Source organism: Alosa pseudoharengus, unplaced genomic scaffold, assembly GCF_046254945.1.
Source record: "Alosa pseudoharengus isolate Yale_2024_CS ecotype anadromous, Long Island Sound unplaced genomic scaffold, YU_APseudo_1.1 YU_APseudo_1.1_scf_6, whole genome shotgun sequence".
Lineage (NCBI taxonomy): Eukaryota > Metazoa > Chordata > Actinopteri > Clupeiformes > Clupeidae > Alosa > Alosa pseudoharengus.
The window spans coordinates 6,966,801-6,987,025 of NW_027468848.1; the positions used below are offsets into that span (position 1 = coordinate 6,966,801).

The 20,225-nt window shown below is 43.8% G+C and overlaps 1 protein-coding gene across 1 annotated transcript in view; it reads right to left on the bottom strand.

Annotated features, from left to right (window-relative positions):
- Positions 1–17,130, bottom strand: part of zbtb34 (zinc finger and BTB domain containing 34) — a gene marked incomplete at its 3' end in the record, with an annotated part of 24,221 nt that extends 7,091 nt beyond the window's left edge. The window contains exon 1 of the mRNA XM_076270734.1: positions 16,976–17,130. The remainder of the gene's footprint in view (positions 1–16,975) is intronic.
- Between the last annotated feature and the right edge of the window lie 3,095 nt (positions 17,131–20,225).

A 20,225-nucleotide genomic window follows, 5' to 3' on the forward strand; every position in this document is an offset into this window, starting at 1 on the left:
TAAAAAGATCAGAGTGCATAAACTAACATATATAGTGGTCTATTTAGTGGTGTATGTGCTCTGACTAAGATCGTGTGGCATATAAACCACAATTCGTGTTGATACAAGTGTCAATGTTCGTGTAGAAACAGTTTAATCACATAAACATTTTCGTGTTACAGCTCAGGTAGTCTCCGCCATCTTGGTCAGACTTTTTTGTAACTCCCGCCTCCAAACACAAAGACGCGGACCTGATTGGTTCTCGAATGGTCCTCATTTAAAAAAAGTTAAACTTTGGCCAACTTTGTTTCGCCTGCCTCGGCGATTCGCTTTCATTTCGCCCAACCAGGGCGAATTTCGTCTCCATTCAACCTCAATGAGAGTGACGCGAAATTTCGGTGTGTTTTGGTAGTAACAGAAAAGTTGGACGGGGAGAGATAGTGCAGATAACAGGCCTACTCTTGCATTACCAGTATCATTAGCATCGCATGTGAACGCGCAAAACTAAGGGGAAGGGGGAAGGGGAAGGCAGAGGCTGTGTCTCAAACCACATACTTCCATCAGTACACTGCTAGTGTGCACTGAGTGCTTACTTCCGGAGTGCCCACTTTTCGATGGTTAGTACTGTCCCAACATCTGCACTGTATACTTAAAATTAAGTGTTTGAAGTGGAGTGCAAGTAGCTGGTTTCGGTCACAGCCAGAGAACTGGGATTGAGCCTAAGCCTCTATGCTTATGGATGACCTCACTAATGAGCTCCATCATTTTTGACATCAGATCCTGTTTATGTTTGCTGCCAATCAGCAGCTGGATAAAGTTCAGCAGTGGAATAGACTAGGTGCACAAGCGGCTCTTCCTGTACAGTCTTTTATTTCCGGTGGAGGCCCTGGTGCAACTGGATAAAGTTCAGCAATGGAATAGACTAGGTGCACAAGTGGCTCTTCCTGTACACTCTTTTATTTCCGGTGGAGGCCCTGGTGCAAGTTCAGCAATGGAATAGACTAGGTGCACAAGCGGCTCTTCCTGTACAGTATTTTATTTCCGGTGGAGGCCCTGGTGCAACACCCAACCGGGTCCGTGTAGACACTAATTACATTAACAATAGCGGCATGTTCAAAACACAGAGCGCCTTTCGTGCACATAGCCTATTTAAAGACAAAATTGATTTTTAGAAAAACAAGCCGATTTTAATTAAAAAAAAAAGTTTACATTTTTTAATTTTCGATTTTTTCGTCCAGCCCTACTATGCATGTAGAGCAAATGTTTAGAAACGCTTTGCATGTGGTGCTAGCCCAGTTCAGAAATGATTTAGCTTTAGCTTGTGCTGCTAGCCTTGTACTGAAATGCTTTACCTCTTAGTTTTACCCTGTGGTGGTATCCCTGTTCAGAAATGTTTGGCTTGTAGCTTTAGCATGTGGTGGTAGCCCTGTACAGAAATGCTTTAGCTTGTAGCTTTAGCATGTGGTGGTAGCCCTGTACAGAAATGCTTTAGCTTGTGGTGCTAGCCCTATGCTTACTGTAAGTGTTTGGTGCTGCTAGCCCTGTTCAGAAATGCTTTAGCTTTTAGCTTTAGTGTGTGGTCCTAGTCCTATGTAGAAATATTTCCCTTTTAGTTTTAGGATGTGATGGTTATGGTGCTACCCTGTACAAAAATGCTTTAGTTTGCAGTTCTAGCCCTGTACAGAAATGTTTTAGCTATCTAGCTTTAACATGCAGTGCTATCCTATTTCAGATAAGGGTTTTGGTGAACACCAGGCCAGATCAAGGACTCACTGTTTTTAGATGAAAAATAATAGCTTGTATGGCTTTGTAAGGGGTTGCTATTGTTGGCATCTTGGACATTCAATCAGGGGCTTACTTTGATGGAGTGCGATATAAAAAATAAGTAGCTAGATAGCCAATTAGCTGGCTAGTTAGCTAACTAGCTTACCAGTTCTGTCTGTCACACGGTCTCCACATATTGCGACTAGAGGTAGACCGATATATATCGGTCATTTTTTGCCATTTTTAAACGTATCGGTGCATAATGGATATCGACCAACTCGGTTTTGCGGATATTTGTCCAAATGTGCCTTTTTGAGTTTAATCCAACACACAGCTGGTTCAAATTTACTCTGACTAATTTTTTATTATTTTTCTAAATTACTTGTTTGTTTTATAGCCTGATTAGAATACTTGCAGTAGCATTACACTGATGTTTCTCACGCCATTTCCTGCACTTCTCACAAAACAAGTCGGCTGTCAGCATTCAAGGTTTGCATGTTGTGCGTGTTTCCCAGAGAGTGCATGCCTCTTCTCTGCAGCTTGTCAGTGTGGAGAATAGCCTACAAGCCCAACCAGTATCAGCCTGTTTATATTTGTAGCCTACTTTTAGTAGATCTAAGGTGTAAAAGGATAAACATTTACTCAATAAACTATCCTTAAAGGGAAACTTGGCAGGATTAGCTATATTTCCCCCTCTGCTGGAGAAGTTGTGTATTATGCTATTTTAAACTGTGGAAAAAGGTAACGAAACGGTTAGTATAAGTTAGGCAGAACAATGTGGATGTAACAAGGTAAGAAACACAATTTAAAACGAGTTTCTTGTTTTTCACTTCTCTTACCGGTACGTCCCGGGACTACCGTTAGAAAAGTTTCTCACTTCTCTAACGTTAGAGAAGTTTCTCACTTCTCTAACGGTAGTCCCAAAGTTACAACTAAGGTTGGTTTTCCGCCTGGGGACGCTAGGGGGAGCGGGGAAAGTCACCATTTTCACCGGAACAGGTCATTTCACCATCCAAATGATTTCTAAACGGGTTTATTAAGTTGAAATAGTTGCCAAGTTCCCCTTTAACTGCGTATTTTGCCCTTCTTTCTCGTAGAAGTATTCAAATCAAATTTAGTATGCAATTTTGTTATTGCAATAAATCAATGAATATCGGCCCAGAATATCGGCCAAATATCGGTTATCCGCCATGCTAAGTCATAGATATTGATATCGGCAGAGAATGTCTAATAAGGGGAGAACCTTCACTCTCGGAACTCTTGCGGTGTGGTACTGCATCTAGGGGCGCTCGCGGGCGAGTCCAGAATGAATGGAGGTCTATGGAGCTGTACCCCTTAAAATCCACTTTTCTCGGGATATATTTTTTTTTCAAGTAATTTGAATATTGTATTCGAAAGGGGAGGCAAAGACAATACACTTGGTTGAGTATTATATTTTTTAAAGTCACTTAATTGTTCTAAAAAGCCTTTCAAACGTGTCAATGACGTCATTCATTAGCATGATCATAGCATAGCATAGCATCAATGCTAGCGTGTTATGGGCAACAACGACCCAACCTGTAAGAAAACGAAAGGACATGACTCCCAGATTATTTCACTTTTGATTGATAATCCATATCCATTTTGCGAAAAATAAAATAAAATCTGAGGGTTTCAGTTGTTAAATAGGTGAAAACAATAAATGTAGCCATGTAGCTCCATAGGACCCCATGTATTTTGGACTCGCCCGCGATCGCCATCTAGGTGAACTCTGGTGAACTGCAGCCAAATTCATATTGAATGGGATTAATAGAGAGTGGGGAGGCTCTCCGTAGACTCTAGGCTCTGATATCGGCCTTAAAAAATGCATATCGGTCGACCCTTAATTGCGACACGCCCACAAAGAACCGAAGATTGTGTTTCGCTTTGCCGTCATGTATCTGTATCGAGTCTGTGTGGCTGCGTGGTCTCACAGGGAGGAGCAGAACAATAACAGCATGGCCATCAGGAGTCTGACTACAGCGTCCAGGGTCCACCTCCACTTAGCCGCCCTGGCCTGCTCTTTGCCACTACTGAGCACTAGAGAGACTATGGGAGGGGGGATTCCCTCTTAGAAAAGCGCACAAGGACAGGCTTTCTGCTGCGCAGTCCATTAAAGAGAATTGCCACGGTGGGAAGCGTGGAGTCAGCGGAGCGGCAGCCCTGGCCTGGCCGAGAGACAGGAACAGGGGCCAGCAGAGGCCGGCTTCAAGGTAAGACGCAATTTGGCCGTCCCGCAGAACAGGCCAGGAGCGGGACCCAGAGCTGCCAAGCGCCCGCTAAACGAGGACCCTGGCAGACGGAGGAGGAGGAGGAAGAGACAACGCAGAGGGAGAGAGCTATGGAGGAGAAGAGAGGACAAATGAGAAGAGAGAGAGATGAAAAGAGAGCTCTGGAGGAGAAGAGAGGACAAATGAGAAGAGAGAGAGATGAAAAGAGAGCTCTGGAGGAGAAGAGAGGACAAATGAGAAGAGAGAGAGATGAAAAGAGAGCTCTGGAGGAGAAGAGAGGACAAATGAGAAGAGAGAGAGATGAAAAGAGAGCTCTGGAGGAGAAGAGAGGACAAATGAGAAGAGAGAGAGATGAAAAGAGAGCTCTGGAGGAGAAGAGAGGACAAATGAGAAGAGAGAGAGATGAAAAGAGAGCTCTGGAGGAGAAGAGAGGACAAATGAGAAGAGAGAGAGATGAAAAGAGAGCTCTGGAGGAGAAGAGAGGACAAATGAGAAAGAGGGACAGAGAAAAAGAGAGGTCTGGAGGAGAAGAAAGGGCAAATGAGCTAGAAAGGCTGAGAGAGAAGTCTATACAGACACTTAGTTTTCTTGTTCCTTATCCACCCCAATCCTTTGTATGACTGCTCTCTCTCTCATGCCAATAAAGCATTCAGAACTTGTATGACTGCTCTATCTCTCATGCCAATAAAGCATTCAGAACTTGTATGACTGCTCTATCTCTCATGCCAATAAAGCATTCAGAACTTGAATTTGAGCAGCAGAGAGAGAGGGACAGACGTGAAAAGGGCAAAGTAGAAATGAAGAGAGAGAGGGAGAAATGCAGAGGAGTAGGCCTACTGGAGAAGAGAGAGGGTACCGCTAACTGCAGATCTCTCTCTCTTTCTCTCTTGCAGCAGCACAGGCTGGAGCACTGTCCAGAGAGTATCACACACTGCACTCCACAAACCCTTTGGGGAGAAGAGATGACGGTTGGCATGAATCCATTCAGGCTTTGCTTCTCAGGAAAGTGGGTGTGTAGGGTGATTAAGATATGACTAACCGTAATCAGGGTCTGCCAACACACACTAACAAACCACACACAAACACACCACACCAGCACACACTAACACACCGCAACATTTTACGTTCACACACCCTAAACAAGGGCGTAGATTTTTGGTGGCTTTGATGGGGACATAACCAAGATAACTTAGCGTTGTCGGCACACCTGCTTGCCTCCTCTGTGTCTGCCACTAACGCCTAACGACTAAGTAGCCTATGCTGTCAGATAAATCCCCTTCAGCCAATCAAATGATATCATGTCTAAACTGCCTGTCCAGGAGTTGTACACTTTATCTTTATGAGGACACGTTGGGAATGAATATGACTTCATAGAAAAAAGTAATTCAAATATGGGTTCGCAACATTTTTTGGGAGGGACAATTTTGTCATCCCAATATATTGGTATGGACATGCCTTTGCTTATGGTCCACATGCAAACCTAAACCGCCCTTGACCCTAAGACACACTAACACACCAGCACACACTAACACACACACTAACACACACACTTAACACAGCCAGTTAATTTCCTATCGAGGCCTCAATAGCTTGCAGTTTCCAGACAAAGCAGAGAGCTCAGTCCTTTACCATGTCCTCTACTTCTGCCCAGCCACAGGCACTTGGTCCCTCAAGACATCTGGCCTACATACAGGCCTCCCACCTAAAAACAAACATCTCTACAGAGCTCTGAGAATGGCACACTCCAGTCCTGAAACGCGGTGAAGATGAGACGGTGGAGACAAAGCCGGCGATCAGCCGATCGGCTCTCCGATGGGGGCTCTGTAAGTGACACAAGCTCATTTCCTGTCGGAGCCAAACTCAAGGGCTCGTCCCATTGGGGCCGTACGCTTATGGGTGGTTTCTATAGCGAGCAGCCATTTTGATGGTGGGGCAGAGGAACGCTAGGCTGAGGCAGCCTACTTCAAAAAGAAAAAATCACTTAGCATTTTCAAGCAGATAATTAAAAAAGAAAAGAAAAAACGCAGTGAAGCTCAGCTCAGCAGCTCAGTGTGGCGCTGGCAGGGGAAATAAGACTTTGCGTGTTTGCCGAGCAGCACAATCAGTGCAGATAAAAATACCCCGGCACAGGGCTTGGACTCGGCTGTTCACTCACTCACTCACTCACTCACTCACTCATTCCCTCATTCCCTTGCTCTCCCCTCGGTCCCCATCCCCACACAGTCAAATTAGACTTGGCCAAATGACAACACCACGGACTGTGTCTCCAGAGCCAATAAACACTACTCGGTTAGCTGCCTCTGCTCGATCCTCAGCCCAGGCTGTACAAATCAACATCTTTCTCTCTCTCTCTCTCTGTCTCTCTGTCTGATAACGCCGGTCTTATCTCACTCTGCCACTAAACAGCCTCTGCCACCCTCCCTTTGACCGCTCACTGGAGGACATAGCTGCGTAGTCAGAGACCATCACTGGGATAAGGAAGAGAACTAGACAGCAAAACCTCTGTGTGTGTGTGTGTGTGTGTGTGTGTGTGTGTGTTAGGGCTGGGCGATAAAACGATAGCGATATGTATCGCAATAGACATGTAATCGATATCAATAAAAAATATGTTCGATAGAACATTCGATAATTAAAACACACACCTCCCGCCTTACGTTGTCCATAAATAAATAGGCTGAATATCTTGCATTGGATGTGCAACTCTACCAGAGTAGGCGATAGAAGTAGGCCTACCTCAACAAAGACTCTCAATGAGTCCTTGCCCGTGCTCTCTCTCTCTCTCTCTCAACAGGCGCATCCCTCCTCATGCACATGTAATCCAAACATTCACAATTGTGTAAGACGACTGGCTAAATTGCTATTAAATCCGGTTAGCATCATTAGCACGCTGCACGAATTTGTTCAAAACTGTTGCATTAAAATTGACTGCTAAATTCTAATCATTTCAATCCCGATGCAAATGGAAAAGTATTTTCCAAGACTCAAACGGGCCTGTCTCAAGGAGAAGTATTCATTTGAAACTTAAACACACGTGGGGAAACTGAACAGTCTAACCAGAAGACTATGACTCAAATCGCGTACTTCTGCACTTACAATACCTAATTTGAGTGCATGAGGGTGTTCACACTGACAATTCCAACGACACGAAGGGCGCTGCAAGTTCCCGGATGGTGCACTCATAACGGTCAAAAAGCTGAGTGTGCAACGCTGGACACTTTTCGCCCTTAACGGACGCCATCTTGGCCAAATAGCGGAAGGGGAGGGAGCGTTTTCAAACTCGTGGAAATCGCGGTTGAGAAAGCTGAAACAGCAGCAGTGGAAAACAGACTTTACGGAGGTACAAGCAAGTTATAACATAAACGGTTCATGTTTTGACACAGTATGACCATGTCACTGTCGAGTTGAGGACGCCAATAAAGTTATGTTAAAATGTTTGCGATCGTCATTTCCGTGAAGTGCACGGAGTTGGTGTTTGATATGAGACAATACTATTTTGTTAAAATTTGCGCACTCCGCCAGTAAGCACACAGTGCACATAGTGTACTACACGAAATGTACGCACGTAAGTACACCATTTGAGACAGACTCTAAGATAAACTAGCTACTTGGTTTACAATATTTCCAGGCTTCAACCAGTGCTGCTTTTCATTCAGACTTATGTGCACATTTATTTATTTGAGTGTTTTTCGTGATTGTGTTGCTATTTCTTTTCCCTGTTTGCTTTGATTGATAACTGAGGTGATGAAAATCAGAGGAAGGTTAAGTTTAAAATAAAAGTGTTTAAATTGAACTTTTTTCCCTTCTGGTTCATATCTGAAATAGATTTTTTTTTTTAAATCAATAATTATCGACATCGACCGATATTAAAGCCCTAGTGTGTGTGTGTGTGTGTGTGTGTGTGTGTGTGTGTGTGTGTGTAGACCAGAAGAGCAACTCCATCAATGAGGATATCTATGGAGGCATAGAGCTATGGAACTTTATTACAGCCATAGAGCGATACACAGTTAGCTTTATGAACATGCAGAGTTTTACAGCTCAGACTGAGTACAATCAGGTCAATAAAAGAGCGGGTTGGCCGGGTGCAAAGCAATTGAAAACAACAGTTACTTGTTCCCTGGCTTTGTCCTCACTGACCGGGCCTACTCACAGCGCTTTCAGGCAGGGCCACGACAGAGGACTAGAGATGACGACCTACTGCGGCCCAAATCACACCCAGATCTGGTACGGACTTGGCCCAGGTCTGGCGTAGATCCGGCTCAGGGTCAGACGCTCCTATGCCTGATCTGGGAGAAACAGCAGCAGCGTTTCTAATCCATGAAACGTAGAGGCCTAGTAAGTTCCAGAAATGCCCCTCCCATGCCACTCTGAGTAGAGTAGAGAGAGACCCCCTCCCATGCCACTCTGAGTAGAGTAGAGAGAGACCCCCTCCCATGCCACTCTGAGTAGAGTAGAGAGAGACCCCCTCCCATGCCACTCTGAGTAGAGTAGAGTAGGGTAAAGAGAGTGGTATTTAGAAGAAGCTTCTATTTACGGACACGCAAAAGCGGGTTTGGGAGACCTGTGCTATAACATTACACGCCTGCATCAGGAGACCTGTGCTATCACATCACACGCCTGCATCAGGAGACCTGTGCTATCACATCACACGCCTGCATCAGGAGACCTGTGCTATCACATCACACGCCTGCATCAGGAGACCTGTGCTATCACATCACACGCCTGCATCAGGAGACCTACATCAGGAGACCTGTGCTATCACATCACATGGCCGCATCAGGAGACCTGTGCCATCACATCACACGCCTGCATCAGGAGACCTGTGCTATCACATCACATGGCCGCATCAGGAGACCTGTGCTATCACATCACACGCCTGCATCAGGAGACCTACATCAGGAGACCTGTGCTATCACATCACATGGCCGCATCAGGAGACCTGTGCCATCACATCACACGCCTGCATCAGGAAACCTGTGCTATAACATCACATGCCCTGTGCTATCACATCACACGCCTGCATCAGGAGACCTACATCAGGAGACCTGTGCTATCACATCACATGGCCGCATCAGGAGACCTGTGCCATCACATCACACGCCTGCATCAGGAGACCTGTGCTATAACACCACACGCCTGCATCAGGAGACCTGTGCTATCACATCACACGCCTGCATCAGGAGACCTGCATCAGGAGACCTGTGCTATCACATCACACGCCTGCATCAGGAGACCTGTGCTATCACATCACACGCCTGCATCAGGAGACCTGCATCAGGAGACCTGTGCTATCACATCACACGGCCGCATCAGGAGACCTGTGCTATAACATCACACGCCTGCATCAGGAGACCTATGCTATCACATCACACGCCTGCATCAGGAGACCTGTGCTATCACATCACACGCCTGCATCAGGAGACCTGTGCTATCACATCACACGCCTGCATCAGGAGAACTGTGCTATCACATCACACGGCCGCATCAGGAGACCTGTGCTATAACATTTGGCCAAGTCGTGGGAAGGTGCAGGTTTTCCTGTTTCAGCATGTTAGCCAACGTTCATCATAAACCCCTTTCACACTGCCGAATTTCCCGCAAATGTATGTCCCGCATGTATTCCGGGACACCTTTTCTTTTCACACGCATCGAGGCGGAACAGCGGGACAAAGTTGCTCGCCAATTTTACCACCAGGCAGGGTAGACATTTTGGCAAAACGATTCGTGTGAATGAGTTAAGGCTGAAAGGGATAATCTGGAATTTCCCGCAAATATATGTCCCGCAAATGTATTCACGAAACGCCTTTCCTTTTCACACGCATCGAGGAGGAACGGCGGGACGAAGTTGCTCGCCAAATTTTACCACCAGGCAGGGTAGACATTTTGGCAAAACCATTCGTGTGAATGCGTTAAGGCGGAAAGGAAGAATCTGGGCGGGCATTTTGATGACACCACATATGTCCAACCCACCACAGGATATTTAAAATCTGACTGATGAAAAACAGCAATAGCAGAGACAGCACATTACAACAATCTTTAAATCCACAAAGCTTCCAGTCATTTAACGCCTACTAGTGGACTGTAGGTCGGAATGTAATCAGCGATAGAGATAGTCTGGCCATATTGTATCACACAGGTCTGACTAAATGCAATGTTCTCTCCAGAAACACTTTGTTGTTGCCTATAGCTTATGGACCCACTAGCTGCCTGCTTCATAAGCAGGCCATCAAAAAAACACCTCTTTGTAGGCAGCCTAGGCTCCGAGATCTGTACACAAAAACAATTGCTACCAACAAGGGTTGGCAACCACTCAATGGCAAAATTAAATGTTTCAACCCATAACCGACGAGATGCGCGTTTAGGAGAGTTGTAATTGCACAGGATGGAGGGGGAGAGAGCAGCGAGCAAGCTCTCTGTTTTGTTTGAACATCAACAGAAGTGACGTATCCTCGCTATCGCCGATACAACCTTTAACTGTAGCCCACAACGATACTCTCCTTCAATAACATGACACACAACTTTTTTGTCATGCATTAATTTGATTAACAGGCTTGCCTACATGGCGATTAAGCACATTGAAGAGGCTTTCTGTTCATTGTATCACATTGTGTTTTCAGTTGTCAAAAGTTATGGAGGTAAAATTAGTAATTCTGTTCTGTAACGTCTGCACGGCTAGCACCATAATGCTGTTCTGTACTGTAGCACCATAATGCTGTTCTGCAATGTCTGCACTAAATGCTGTTCTGTAATGTCTGCATGGCTAGCTAGCACCATAATGCTGTTCTGTAATGTCTGCACTAGCACCATAATGCTGTTCTGTAATGTCTGCATGGCTAGCACCATAATGCGGTTCTGTAATGTCTGCACGGCTAGCACTATAATGCTGTTCTGTAATGTCTGCACTAGCACTATAATGCTGTTCTGTAATGTCTGCATGGCTAGCACCATAATGCGGTTCTGTAATGTCTGCACGGCTAGCACCATAATGCTGTTCTGTAATGTCTGCACGGCTAGCACCATAATGCAGTTCTGTAATGTCCGCATGGCTAGCACTATAATGCAGTTCTGTATGCTGTTCTGTAATGTCTGCATGGCTAGCACCATAATGCGGTTTTGTAATGTCTGCATGGCTAGCACTATAATGCTGTTCTGTAATAATGCTGTTCTGTAATGTCTGCACGGCTAGCACCATAATGCAGTTCTGTAATGTCTGCATGGCTAGCACTATAATGCTGTTCTGTAATAATGCTGTTCTGTAATGTCTGCACGGCTAGCACTATAATGCTGTTCTGTAATGTCTGCACACCAGTAATGCCGTGCGAGCCTGTAGCTCTGTGCCTGTGCTCGACCTCAGGCGATCTCAGGTGCATCATATAACACAGCCTGGCGTTGTGCCAACCGCAGGCACTTTGACCCATCCTGTGCGTTCTGAACATGCAATGCACAGTACACAAGTAATTCACCTTAAACAGGGGTTAGGTCACCTTCCTGGCATGCTGAACCCATTGCACTGTTCATGCCTATATCTGATCAAATCTGATTCACTTCTGAACTTTGATGTCACTCATGTCTGCTTCTACAAACGTCCCTATGACTGTAAACAGGTTATGTGGGCGGTACTAGACTAATATCCATTTTATATAGCCTTGGTCTGCCTTTCTATTCTCTATAGGCCTGGAATTCAGATACTATAGCTAGGCACTTAATCACGCTGTCAGTAGCAAAATAAAAAAATGCTATATTAACAAACTACAGGTTGAACAGGTTTACTCACACCAGTCTGTTCAAATAAGGCTTAAATATACCAAACAAATGAGAACATTTTGTAAAACTACAATCATGCACGAATGCATTTAATGCAAACTATAAATGCATATATCAGCAAACAAGCAACATGCATAGGAAACTGCGCGACAGAACTGGATCAACCACATAATATAAGACAATCCATTTATTGACATTTATTTTACGATGCTGCCCAACGGCGCCGGAACGAGTTTGAAAGTGGGGGTGCAAAAAAAAAAAAAGCTGGTTTCGGGCTGAGTGATTTAGTCTAGGCTACAAGTTCTAAATGAATAATCTGTTAAAATAAACTGCGCCTGATATTGACAGACACGGACACACCAGCATAACCTGAATGTCCATTCAAGGAATAAAGGAGGTAATCTATAGCCAATAATAATGATCACAATCTCCATTTTCTGTCCTGTGCACGCAAGGTCATTCCCATTCTCCACGCAGTGCCAAGATGCACCCACATAATTTGGCCTGTGAATCACTGACATATTTTACAAGAGCCCTATAACATCGAAACGATCAAAAACATTGAAACAATCTCTGTAGTCCTCCACACACAAGTTCCAAAAACAAATACAACTTAAGGTATCGTAGAGCAGTAATGCACAGCGATTTGTAAGTGTGGTGGTGACGATAACTGAACTGAGCTTGAGTATCATCGTAGCCTCGTTGGTCGCATTGATACGGTTGGTGCATAGTAGCCTAGTGTTGCGTGGGTCAACCCGTTACCGCGGGTGCGGGTAAGCTTGATCAGATAATATCGCGGGTGTGGGCGGGGCGGGTCAAAAATTGACAAAGCACTTCTTCTCACAGTTCTCACTTAGTTATTAATAATGTAGGCTACAGAACATTAAGTGCAACAAACCTTATTGCAATCTCTCTTAAAGGAGAATTCCGGTGTGATATTGACCTAAAGTGTGTTGAAACATGATACCGAGTGTGAACGTATGTCTCATAGCCCATCTCGGCTTGTCCCCTGCACTCCAAAATCTGGCGCTAGTTAGCCGATGCTACCAACAGCTTTTTCAATGGTGGTGCTTCGGCATCGGGCTAGCCATGCAAATAAATCACTGTTTTACACCATTTACGAGGCTCAATGTATCTCCACACTTCATTGGTAGACTTCCGATGGCCCTGACATTTAAAACGAGACATTGAGAACTTTGAAAAAGCACTGGTAGTTTACTTACAAGACGATTTATACAGACGTATAGATTTATACAGACATAAAAATAATTCAGTGGAAATGAATGGATTCCAGTTTCTTCCAGTAGCAGCAACTGGAATCCATGCATTTCCACTGAATTATTTTTGGAATCTGATCCTTTATCATGCCTGTTCATTCTTACTCGTCGCTCGACTTATCGTGACTAAATTCAAGATGGCTGCAAACGCTAAACTTCGTGAAGATACTGTCTGTATAAATCGTCTTGTAAAACAACTGGTTACCCTGGACTGAAAACGCATGATCTTGCTCTCAAACAGCTAGGTTGAAATAGCCTACGCGTTCCTTGGATTCATACACAGTTCACGGGCCTTTGCGTGTCACACCTCAATATAAACTGTACTGAACTGAACATCTGAGCGCTACATCACTATAACATTCTCCAGCGGGAAAAATGTTTTTTTTAAAAGTAACCTAATTTCGATGATCTGTTGCGCTAGATTCGAACCCTCCTCAGCAAAATTAACACCATGCGAGATTGTCTCACTCTCCACTACACTACCAACAACTACAATACTTTAAGGACATGACGTTGTTTTCACTCAGTAGGCCATGATTTACCGTTCATCTGAATATTTTGAAACAACTGGTTACCTTGATTTAGGCTTTAAAAAAATAACTGTATCATGCACTCTACCTTCTGTTACACCTCTGCGCTATTCATGTGCAAGGATTTGTCATACATTCTACCAGGCAACGCACGGATCATGAAACAATGGGCCTAAAACAACTGGTTACCCTGGACTGAAAACGCATGATCTCGCTGTCAAACACTCAACAGCTGGAGCTGGAGAGCTTTTGGTGCAAATTAACTAGCACATAATGTTGGTATATGCGCAGCTTGCAGGGATCATCTGTAGCCTAATTGAGGCAAGGTAAGGTAAAAACCTGAAATGAAAAGCATTGTAGGGGTTGCATACTTATCTTCCGTCGTAAACATAACGTTGTAGGATAGCATAGGCTATAACTTTGGAAACGAGACGCCATGGCCATAGAAATCTGCTTGTCCTAAACCAAAGGAACTGGCTATTGTAGCCGTTTTTCACAGTCTCGAATTCATGCGTTTCCAGGCCAGGGTAACCAGTGTTCCAGACCCATTGTTTCAGAATCCATATGCTGCCTGGTAGAATTTTTGACAAATCATCGCACACAGATGGCGCAGCGGTGTAGCAGAGTGCACGATATGTTTTAAGCCTAAATTAAGGTAACCTAGCCTGGCGGGCCATCCTATATCATTGAAATGTATAGTCTGGAATCGAACCATTCACCTCGCTTAATCCAAGGGGCGGGCAGAGAATTGTCTTTCAAACTGCCTAGGCATGCAATAGGCCAGTGCTACGACCATATCCGTATCCGGTCAGAAAAACGGCAAATACATCCTTCTTCGAAAGGAATGACTTAAGTGCATTGTGTTGCTCAACTTTCAAAGAAAAGCACAAGTCCAACTCCTCCAAAGTTGACGCCAACGCCGATTCAAACAACCGCTCTTCGTTAGCCATAGCCACCTTCCTTGTTGTTCACCGTCACAGGACTGTCGTTATCCTGTTAAGCCCGCCTTAAGACTCTCTAACAAAATAGAGCGCTGTGACTGGATGACGTCCACGGCGTCAGCCAATAGAAATCCCTATGGTTTGATACTAGACGTACAGGCTGAGCAAATTAATTTGCCGCTGCTAGGGTGCGTCTAGATTTCTAGGCTAAAGGTAACCAGTTGTTTCGGAATATTCAGACAAACAGTGATAGATGACCTGATAGAAAATAGTTAAACGACCATTGACACAGTGTTGATAGTGTAGTGGGGAGCGGTGTGGTCACGCATGTAATTTGTTTTCCTGAAGAGAGTTCGAATCTAGTGCGACACGGATCATGGTCATGGTCATTAGGCGACTTCTAAAAAATAATTTTCTCGCTGAAGAATGTTATAGTGCTCAGCTGTTCAGTTTAGTACAGATTATATTAAGGTGCGACACGCAAAGGCCAGTAAAATGTGTAGGCCTATGCATCCAAGGAACATAGGCTATTGCAGCCTAGCTGTTTGAGAGCGAGATCATGCGTTTTCAGTCCAGGGTAACCAGTTGTTTTAGACCCATTGTTTCATAATCCGTGCGTTGCCTGGTAGAATTTATGACAAATCCTTGCACATGGATAGCGCAGAGGTGTAACAGAAGGTAGAGTGCATGATACAGTTATGTTTTTAAAGCCTAAATCAAGGTAACCAGTTGTTTCAAAATATTCAGATAAACGGTGAATCATGGCCTACTGAGTGAAGACAGCGTTATGTTCTGGAAGTTATGTAGATGTTGATAGTTTAGTGGAGAGCGAGGCGGTCTCGCATGGTGATACTTTTGCTGATGAGGGTTCGAATCCAGCGCGACACAGAGAATCGGAATTAGGTTACTTTAAAAAAGCATTTCCCCGCTGGAAAATGTTATAGTAATGTAGTGCTCAGGTATTCAGTTCAGTTCAGTGCAGTTTTTATTGAGGTGTGACATGCAAAGGCCAGTAAAATGTTTATGAATATGTAGCGAATCTGTCGACGTGGGTAGCAGTCAGTTGCTGTTGATAGGTATACATGACATCTGGACAGGCTCGGAAACAGCTCGGAAACCAGTAGGTGGAAAAACCAGAAGGGGCACAACACCGGCGCGCTTGATGCTGCCCTACAAGTACTTTGGCGCAGGTTGCTTATCGCTTCGCACGTACGTTAGGGCAGTTACTACGTTTCTCTTTAAAAACGGGGTTACTGCATTCCAGATGCTGTCATGCAAATCAAGCTGGCAAAAGCCAAACTATCTTGAAGTCCTACCAACTACATCACAAAGACAGGGCGGTTGTTACAGTGTGCATTGACTCATAGTTACATTAACATTTGTTCATAAATGAACTACGTGTTTTCTGACATTCCTATATGTCTGTTAAGACTAGTGGGATATAGGCAAGCCTTTGCACGCAAATTTCAACACGCACCTCCTACATAATAAGTTAGCTAGCTAGCAATCGTTTGCCAAAAAATGCTACCCATCTTGACAGACAAGTTAAAGCCCACAAAAGTGTATGCAAGCGATCCCGGACAACTGCCTACACTTGTCAGTGATACTTTTCCCAGTGCTTGTGGCAGCTGGTAAAGTTATGATAGCCTAAAGATAACATTACCACTAGTGCTGGCTAATGATAGCTAACGGTTTGCTATTGAAGTTAGCTGTTGGCTAGTGATAGCATTAGCCTAGAATAAACTCTAACGTTGCCGTAAGCGGGCTGCGACAAAGTCAATCTCTGCCCCGTCATCAATTAAGCTGATAACTTAGCTAACCTTTTCAGAAAGGATAAGACGTTGAGTACTGTGCCGAAAAAACTGACAAGCTTCTTAAGACAGGTTTAATTAGCTAGCCTGTAAGATAAGTTGGTTGGCTAAAGCTGCTTGGTGCGTCTCATCGAATGACTCCATGTAGGGGTGGGGAGGGCGAAAGTTGCAAAGCAGAAGTGATTATTTTCTTGAGCATTTCTGGCCCTCTCAAGTCGTAAAGAAACGCAGCTGGCCCAACAGCAAGCCTACCATAACGAATTCTAGACAGTTCGCTATGCAGCTCAATTGTTTTGCAAAAATAAGTTGTCAAGATGATGAACTGTACTATTATACAACATTAAAAAGTTGTCGGGAATTATTAATGCTCAGTGTCTTCTCTAGGTACAGAGATCTTTCAAATCAAAACTACCTACTTAACCCACTTTGCTAGCTAGCTAACATTAACCGCACTTAGCCAACCAGCGCTAACGCTAAAATTCAGGCTAAACATGACTAGCTAGCTACCTGGCTAACATTAGCAGTTGGGCATTAACGGCTAACATTAGCCTGTCAAGTAAAATTGGAAGAAAGAAAACCGTAAACACACGCCCGCTCCAAGGGACTACTTGACAATCGACAATATCACGCATGTCAGAGGCTGTCTTTTGTTTGCAAGCTCACCTTTACCCAATCAGTCGTGGTCCATTCCCCCCGCAGACAGCGACTCTCTTTACAGCGGGCAGCCTGGCCTCCTCTCCTCTCCAGCTGTGCTTCTTCAGCCGCTGCTCTGCTGCGCTCCCAGCTCTTCCCCTCCGGAAGTGAATATGAACCGACCCATGCATACAGTACAACTCAAGTATGTTCTACCAGAGATGTGCTGTGCTATACAGATCAGTTCTCGAAGCTTTTTTTTTTCTTTTCTTTTTTACGAAGAGGGTGACCGTATTGTAAATTTGGGCTATAGGGTAAAGTCTGTTGCAGGCATATTGGGCAATATGAGGTCTGTCTAAGAGGACAATCACTGGATAGACTATGCTACAATTAAATGTGCAAGAAAAGTGTAGGCTGACTGCAAAACTCCAGTTTGCCAACTCATTAGAGCCTGTGAGGCCTAGTCTGTAGAATAGGCTATGGATTGCAGTTGCAGTGAATGCATATGTTCTTTAGTGGTTTAGACGTTGCAAAAACGTCTGACAGTAGACTTGTGTGGTCATCAAAATGTTGCAATCCTGATTGCATGCTCCGGCTTTAAGACTGAGGTTGGATGTAAAGTTGTGGTTTCTACATATGAGCTCAGTGCTCTCTAAAACTCTCTGTAAGTGTGTCTCCTTAGTAGCCTAGGCCTAGTAGTGGAAGGCCTCTAAAGTAAAAAATCTTAAACATGCTTAAATGTCCCAAAACAGAATCATCAGCAAATTGCTCTGTCACACATGCGTGGTCATAAACCCTTACTCCTGTCAAAAAAAATCAAAACCAAAATCTAGTGATTCCAGTGATTGGATGGTAGCTCACATTAAATGCTATTCTCTCCTTTCCATATTGTCAGCTGAACAATATGCAGGAAAAAAAATAACCTTTAATCAATGTTTAGGGATGCATTCAAGCCTATTTCAGGTGTTATAATTAGATGAACTAACAGTTTTGTCCAAATTTTATTTTAAATATTATTTGATGATATAGCTTAAAGGAGAATTCAGGCGATTTTTCATATAGATCTTTGTTTGTCGAGGTCACAGAGTACTGTCGGTATGAAATAAAATGAAAACATTTTGGTGCTACCTAGCTTGAGTTGCTGCAGCCAACAGCTAGATTAGCCAGGCAGTTACAGCGCTACACTCTTGGGGCATCTTTAACATAATGCCCCCAGAGTGTAGCACTGTAGCTTCCGTCCTGCTATAAAATAAAAAAAATAGAAAAATCACCAGAGTTTTTCTTTAATTTTTCATATCAATATGTAATACTATTGTAACATTGTACTACTAATTTGACCATGTAATAATAATATTATTAGCCTGTAATTATGTTGCCAAATTGGTTTAAAACTGGTTATGCCTGGGGAAATATTTAAAACAGGTTAAAAATAGTTATGATACACTGCTGTGTGTGTACAGCAACAATAAGACTGGAGGCCCATATCTGGATAAGTTAGCCCAGTGATTCTCAGCTGGTGTTCCAAGGAAGCCAATCCATTTGTATACAGCCTTATCACTGTGGTTTCAGGTCATGAACCCAATCCGAGTCCCGAACCCAATCAATTTTTATACAGCCTATCACTGTGGTCTCAGTTCATGAACACTCTGTACAGAAAAATATAGGCGTAAGAATGAACACCCCTGTTATAGCCTATAATAATGTTTGTGACAGACTTTATAAACAGTAACCAGAAATTGGTGTGCCTTGGCATTTTGGTTTGACCTTTGGTGTGCCTTAGCCCCAAAAAAGTTGAGAACTAAGTTATAGCCTGCAAAAAAGTTATAGCAGCATGCAAAATCCATTGTCAGAACCAGGTGAAGGCTTATTGAAGTCTGCATGAATAACTGCATGTTGTCCTTCCAGTCCAGTAGAGGGCACTAAATGCACATAAATAAATGCTTTGCAGGAACGCTTCAGCAGCCGTAGGTTACCTATTCTGGCCTATGGTCAATGTTGAACACACCTTAAAGTGTTAGTGATATTCAGGGTTAAGACAACATTATATTTACATTTACTTTTAGAAGACAACATATCACATCTAATAAGATTTACCTTTAGAACCTCCATTGATTAGAAATGAATTATCATGCTGTTATTTTGTATATTAAAGTCAAAAGTGTTGAAGGGTGTAACAAACACTGAAAGCTTTGACACAGAACTGTGCCACATGGCATCAAATATGTGGCATGGGTAGGAGTGAATTTACATTTATGTATGTTTTCCCCATGGGCAGCACAATTAATATTTTTCATTTAATCAAAATCACAATTTGCACTAATGCAATTATAGCTAATTATGACCAAGGCTGCAATTAATTGTGCAGCTTACAATTCTGTCCCAATGGTTAATCTAGTCATTTCTATGATTTTGTGAAGCTCACCTTACAGGACTGCTGTGTTTCTCATGCACTAGGCACTCTCACCCTATTCTGAGATGGCCCAACTTGAAGCAAAATTTGAACTGAAGCAAAATCAAATCCAAACGCAATCACAATATCTGTCAGAAACATCACAATCAGAAGGCAGCCCTGTTTGTATGCTGTCTCTCACAGCATTAAGGAATTGTGAGATCTAAACAGGAAACACAAGGGGAAAGTAACCTAGAAAAGTAAACTAAATCACAAAACAATCAAATGCTTTCAGTATTTGTTCTGCAATCTGTGTGGGCAATCTGTGACAATGCAACCTGTGCGCAAGCTAACGTGCAGTAGTGGAAGTGAGGATGTGCCTCTTATGTCTAATGTGTAAAGGCGGTGTAGGCCTTGAGGATGTGCCTCTTATGTCTAATGTGTAAAGGCGGTGTAGTCTTTGAGGATGTGCCTCTTATGTCTAATGTGTAATGGCGGTGTAGTCTTTGAGGATGTGCCTCTTATGTCTAATGTGTAATGGCGGTGTAGTCTTTGAGGACTTACTCCTCTCAGGAGCTGCAAAAAAACGGTTATCAGCTAGACACCTATGCTTTCATCTGCTTGTCTCTGATCCCCTCTGGACTTGTGAACTGAGTGTTATCTGTGTGTGTGTGTGTGTGTGTATGTGTGTATGTGTGTGTGTGTGTGTGTGTGTGTGTGTGCTGTTCCTCGTGATGGACAGTTTGGAAGCCAGACTGAATATCTGACCTAATCTGGGTGCAGGTGGGAGCTCACCATGATAACTAGAATCGCTTTGTCATTGCACGTGCTCCCTCCGCCAGTGCATGTTAAACAAGTCGGCCCTCTATTCCCGACAACGACCCCCCCACC